Raw genomic sequence first — 6,980 nt, 5'->3', positions numbered from 1 at the left:
AAGCCGACGCCTTACCACTACTCCATGTTTGGATTGTTAAGCACTGAGGGATTTCACTCAATGTGCTGATATCATTTATTAGTACTCAATCAGGTTCGCGTGTGAACTTTCTCTGAACTTGAAATACTCTGCGAGACAAACTTTTAGAAGCCGAAAGTTCGGAAGAAGTTTACGCGGAACTTTTTGTGAACTTACACAGTTTGACATTTTTAGATTGTTTTGGTCCGCAGTTTAGGCAAGTGCAAAGCAATAAATTAGTGCCAGTGTCGGTAATTCTGAAAAGATTATAAGTTTTCAGTGACTACTATCCCGGCGATCACCGGTGCGCTGGCGCGATAAGTGAGAAGGGATGGAAAACATCAGGCAAAACTGGAAGACTTTCGCCGTAGCCGAAAAAAAAACTCCGGCGAAACACTGGGTAGAGCAGTTGCTCGCTGAGAGGGCAGCCTTTGAGCCACACAATACGGATTCTTTGTGTGGATTTCAAGTAAGTACGTTGCAATATAATAGTGAAACAAAGTGTACTTGTGAAATTAACACAAGCTGTGGCTGCTGAACTCGATTGCCGAGTGATTTAATTGAATGTGAACTTCTCCCGAGCTCCGCTGTCTCCGAAGTTCATGTGAAGTTCACTTTTGGTACGGTTAATATTTATCAGAACTTTGAGTAGTAAGTTCAAAACAAGTTCCAAACAAGTTCGGAACGGAACATTTCAAGTTGTTGGTATATGTCCATTTGAACTGTATTTAAACTTTAGTGGCACGCAAACGTTCAACATGAGTTCGGTTAAAATTTGATTGAACTCTGCCCTAAAGTTCAAAGTAAGTTTTTTTCTGAACCTTTTTTTCGACTTTAATGTCGTTTTGAAGAGAAGTCAGAAGCTTGTGAATGTACTTCCAAGTTCATAAACAATACATGAGTAACTTTTTGGAGAATCAAGTTCAACGAAACCGAAATTGAACCAAATTTGAACTTCTGAGTTCGTTCTTCAAGTGGAATCCGAACTTTTGGTTGCTTGGGTACTCTCATATCTATAATTTTGTTAACTACTTTGGTCTCCACGCCCTTACACTTTGAGTTGAAATAGGCCGATAAAGCCATAAAATGATTAAGTTGTCAATAAATACGTTCTATGAATAAGAATATAATAAAAACAGGGTATTCAAGACCGTAACATTTAGGTTTTCTAGTTATTGGTATTAATAATGTTGAGCATGGAGTCTCCAGTTAGCCTAGTAGTTAAGGCCATGGATCGCCAATCCGGAGACGGCGGGTTCGATTCCCGTTCCAGTCAGGAAAATTTTCGCGTCCCCCTGGGCAGTGTATCATGTATTCTTGCCTCACAATATACAAATTCAAGCAATGACAGGCAAAGAAAGCCCTTCAATCAATAACTGTGGAAGTGCTCAAAGAACTCTAAGTTGAAGCGATGCAGGCCAAGTCCCAGTAGGGACGTAGAGTCATAAAGAAGAAGAAGAAGAAGAAGAAGAATGTTGGTTGAGCAAATTACAGGGGGTGGCCAAAATGTTTGGGATAGACATCTTTTTGTCTCTCTAAAAAAATTCAACATGCTGTAACTTTCCATATAATGCATCAAAAATTCTCAAATTTTGACTGTTTGTCAACCTATCATATGTACATCACTATATTTTCTCACGACGAATAAAGTTTTACCGGTTTGACATTTTCACCCATATGAGGAAAATAAGTCAAATTTACAATACCACATAAAAATTACTAAATGTGTTCTTCCTTCAATCCAAATAGGCTCTAGTATTACTAATAAGAGATATCTTGTAAACAGAAGTAACATTTCTTTGGATATCAACACTAAAATTTTATGACATTGATGTAAAAAAATACATTTTTTCGAGAAAAATCCAAAAAGGGGCCGTCCATATACCACGTGGACAACTTAGAGGGGGGAGGGGGTCTGCGAAAAGTCCACGCTTGTCCACGGAGAGGGGGGGGGGGAGGTGGGGGTCTGTCAAATGTCCACGTGGACAAAATTGATTTAAGGAAAAATAGATTTTTCAACGAAACAAATTATGTCGAATTATTGATGTAATTCTCCTTCACGACAGTTCTTTATTATTTTTAATAAATCACTTGTTTGTAGTTGGCGATGGCTACTCAAAGAATAAAATCATAGCATTCCATATTAATTTTGAAATTTAAAATGCAAAATTTCTTGAAAAATCGTCAGGATTTCAAACTGTCTAATAAAAAATACTAAACAAAATTCTGGAGTATCATAATGAAGCGTGAATCGTAACAGTGATGGAGTTTTTATCATAATTTTCGTAAAAATTCTGTATGGATTTCTAGAAGTTTTATATCATTTTTTTAAACTACATGCTTCAAAGTTTTGAAATACATATCTATTGATACTTTCAAGTCAAGAAACTTAACAAGTAATTTCTTCTTAAATATAAAATATTTTATAGTACATGAAAGTCAAAATTATATTACTATGGGCGAGTTGCTGCAATAATAACGTTTTTCGGAAATGATCTAAAAAATACAATCTTTGATAGTTTTCATAATATCTCAGCCTAAAAGTTATCAAAAATATGGGACAATCATATGTTGAACAAACAATCAGAGAGCTAGGTAAAATATGTAGATTTGTGATACGAAAATATTCGTAATATATGAAATTAAGAAATATATTTATCTAATGCATCATTATCTAAAAAAAAAAAAACTTCAACAAATTTGAAAATCACATTTTTTTACAAAAAAATCGATATTTTTTTGTTCAGAAGACCACGTGGGAACATTAGGGGAGGGGGGTAGGGGTCAGTGGAAAGTCCACGCTTGTCCACGGGGAGGGGGGAGGAGGTGAAAAATCACGATTATTCCGTCCACGTGGTATATGGACGGCCCCAAAGAAGCAATCCATGAAAACTTTTTTAGATGTTTAAAAAGTGCCTTTGTTTTAATAACTTGTGTTGCACTAATATATTGTTGATAAACGTTCAAAATTTCATTCAATTTGGTTCACTGGTTTCTGAGATATGACAGTTCAAAAATAAACTGTCTGAAAAATAGTGTTTTACAAAAACGATTCTAGCTTCGCGAAAGATTAACCAATTGGGCTCAAATTTGTACCAACGATGCACATACAATAGGTTGATAAACAGTCAAAATTTGAGAATTTTTGATGCACTCTGTGAAAAGTTACAGCATATTGAACTTTTTCGTGAGAGAAAAAAAAAGTTGCCTATCCCAATTATTTTGGCCACTCCCTGTAATTGTGAAAGAATTCCCGGATACTTCCTTGGAGAATATCCTGGCTTCTGTATGCATTCCTCTAAAAATATCATGAAGAATTCCGAAACAAATTGCAGGATGAATTTCTCTGGAAGCCTTGAAGCTTTAGATAATCCTGGAAAAAATCTTAGATACATCCCTGGAAAAAATGATGGAATGATTTCTGAAGAAAACCCTGAACAAATTTTCAAAGTGAACCTGAGAGGAATTTTTGAAAGATCCTCTAAAGGAATTCTTTGAGCAACCCCGGAAAGATTTTCCGGAGCAATGGCTGGGTAAATTTCTGAAGAAATTTCGGGAAGAACTTCTGGGGAAAATCTTGAATGAATCCCTGGAGGAATCCGTAGAGGAAGTCAAGAAGGAATCCCTGAAGATTTTTTTGAAGAAATCTGTTGAGGAATTCCTGGAGAAATTTGTAGAGAAATTTCAGAAGAAATCCTTGGCGGAATTTCTGGATGAATTCCTGGAGGAATTGCTGGAGGAATCGTTGGAGGAATGCATGAAGGAACCTCTTGACAAATTCCAGGTGAAATCCCTGGAAGAATTCCTGGAGGAGACCCTGGAGGAATCTCCAGAGGAATTTCTGGAGAAATTCCTAGTGGAATTCTACGAGGAATCTCTGGAAGAATTCCTGGAGGAATCCCTGATTGAATACCTGGCGGAATTCCTAGAGGAATTTCAGGAAGAACCCTAGGAGAAATTTCTGCAGGAACTCCTGGAGGAAACCTCGTAGGAATTCCTGGAGGAATCCCTGGAGAAATTTTTGGGGAAAACCCAGGAGGATTTTTTTGAGGAATCTCTGAAGCAATTTCTCAAAGAATCTTTGAAAAAAAAATCACTTGAGAAATTCCTGGAAGAATTCCTAGGTAAATTCTTGAAGGAACTCCTGGAGGAATTCTACGAGTAATCTCTGGAAGATTGAATTCCTGGAGGAACCTCTAAAGGAATTCTAGAACGAATCCCTGGAGAAAAACCTGGAGGAGTTTCTAGAAGTATTTCGGGAAGAACTCTAGGAAAAGTTTCTGCAGGAATTCCTGGAGGAATCCCTGGAGAAATTTGTGGGGAAAACCACGGAGGAATTCTTTGAAGAATCTCTAAGGCGATTCCTCAAATAATCTTTGGAAAAAAATGCCTGGAGAAACTCCTGGAAGAATCCCTGAAGCAATTTCTTGGGAAATCTCTGGAGGAATCCTTGGAGGAGTCCTTGTAGTAACTCCCGGAAGAATCTCTGGAGGGATTTTTAGAGTGATTCCCAGAGGAATCTCTGGAAGACTTCCTGGAGGTATCCCATAAGAAATGTCTGGAGGATTCCCAGGAATAATTCCTGAAGAAATTCCAGGAGGAATCCCTGAAGGAACCTCTGGATAAGTTATTAGAGGAATTCCTCAAAGAATTCCTGGAGGAATCTGAGGAATTTCTGGAGGAATTCTGGGAAGAATTCTTGAAGAAATTCTTTGAGGAATTCCAGGAGACGGTCCTGAAGAACTCCTGAAGGAATGCCTGGAGGTTTCTTTAAAGAAACCCTAGGAGGAATCCAGGAGCAATTCCAACAGGAATTCATAAGGGAACCCCTAAACATTTCTTAGAGTAAGTTCTGGATTAATTCCTGAAGGTGTTTCTGAAAGATTTCCAGGAGGAGTTCCTGAAGGAATCCCAAGGAAAGTTCCTGGGGGGTTCTTCGGAGGAGTATAAAAAAAAACAATCCCTGGAGTTTTTTTTATTAACGAATTACAGATGGAGTTCCCGAGTCAATCTCTGGAGGAATTCTCGAAGAAAGCAATTCCAAGAAGAATTCATTAGGAAATCCCAGAACAGCTACCTTAACGAATTCCTGGAAGACTTTCTGTAGGAATCACTGGGAAAAATCCTGAGCATTCCATGTCTCCGGTAATTTCTGACCGAATTATTGAAGCAATTATCTGAGCAATCTTTTGCAACATTCTTGAAGGAATATATGGAGAAACCTCTGGAAATCCCTGGAGAAATTCCTGAAGGAATAGTCAGAATAAGCACTGAGACAACCACTTCACTAAGGGCCAGGATCGCTCCAAAACGAAGCATTTCTGGTACATGGTGTTTTCTACAAAGCTTTTGTAATGATCAGGGACATCAGTTGCCAAGAAATTAGTAGTTCGCAACGTATCCGCATAGGTGGCGCCACCATCTAACTTTTTTGTGTTACGTTCTAGAGACTTCGTGTCTTCGGAAAAGTTGTTCATTTTGACAAAATAAACAACTCTTTCTTGGACGTCAAAATTCCACAGCCTACTTTTTCCACGAGAAACCATGTGAATTTCAAATGTATAAAAATTAGTTTGAAGTTCCTTTGAGGCAACAAAACTCAAGAACGGATGAACCGATCAGCATGACTCTTGCACGGTTTGGTTCGTATTCATGGTGGCTGTGTTTATATGTACAAAAAGTTACGAAAATCTACAAAAACAGTGAGGAAATTGAAAAAGTGCTGGTTTTTCATGAACTGGGAAGAAAATCAACATGATCTAAATGAAACCAATCTAGAGTGCCATGCTGCAACGACCTTAAGGTATCAGTAGGTCGGCTCCAGAAGCACGTTTTCCTCCATTTGAAACGACCTTAACAATTGTCAAACCAACACAACTTGGCAGGACAAAGTTTGCCGGGACAACAAATTTCAAATATTTTATGATGCAGATGTGTCAAATAATCATTTTCGGACACAAGTGGAGTATGTATTACCGTTAAAAATTGAAGAAAAAATAAAAAAAATCGAAAAGCTGGTGTATTTTTCAAATTATAATATTTTACAAAGCGCAAAAACTCGTAACTTGAAATTTTCAGCAAATGCACATCAACACTTGGCAAACATACTGTCAAAAATTTGGAGAGGTATATTTTGGTGTTTTTGAGATATTTGCGCAGTGTCTAACTCTTGACTCTGACACTTTAAAGAATTGGTTTTCTCTAAAAAGTTGTTTGTTTTGACGCAATAAACAACTCCTTCATATACGTCAAAATTCCACGGCCCACTTTTTTGAGTTATAGACAGATGTAGTTTATTCTGAGCATATACTCCATGAAAAACATAAATAATGATTTTCTTATTACACTAAAACTTCAATTTATGCATGATATTTTTATGCACTTTTAAATAACACCTATGGGCCTGAGCCTCATTTGGCACCCAATTTCAAAACTTCAAAAACCTGATTCCCAGTCGTTTCTCAACGAAAGTTAATGAGATTTTGACAGTTGATCACAAAATCCTTCTAGCTTATGTAACCGGGATCATGGTTCCGGATTTTTCCGTTGTTCCGGATTTATGGCCGGGGGTACTGGGGTAACCTCCTTATCAGATAGAGGTACAACCTATTATTTGCCTTCGAAAACCAGCTTGCGGCATATCAAACTTCATGATTTTGCAAATCAAGAGTATTGGGCCATGTTTTGCAAAATTTTTGATATGTCGCAAGCTAGGTTTCAGAACCGGTCTGAAAGTGTCACTTCCCTTTGGGGGTACCAGGTTTCCGGAACATCCGGAGAAGTGGCCAGTACATCCAAATCTCTATAAACATGGCCCAATACTCTTGATTTGCAAAATCATAAAGTTTGATATTTCGCAAGCTAGGTTTCTGAACCGATCAGAAAGTGGTCAAACCCCTAGGGGCACCAGGTTTTTGGAACATCCGGAGATGTGGTCACTGTATCCGAAAGTTCTGGGAACA

The sequence above is a fragment of the Aedes albopictus genome, chromosome 1 (genome assembly GCF_035046485.1).
Source record: "Aedes albopictus strain Foshan chromosome 1, AalbF5, whole genome shotgun sequence".
NCBI lineage: Eukaryota > Metazoa > Arthropoda > Insecta > Diptera > Culicidae > Aedes > Aedes albopictus.
This window is presented reverse-complemented; position numbering follows the sequence as displayed.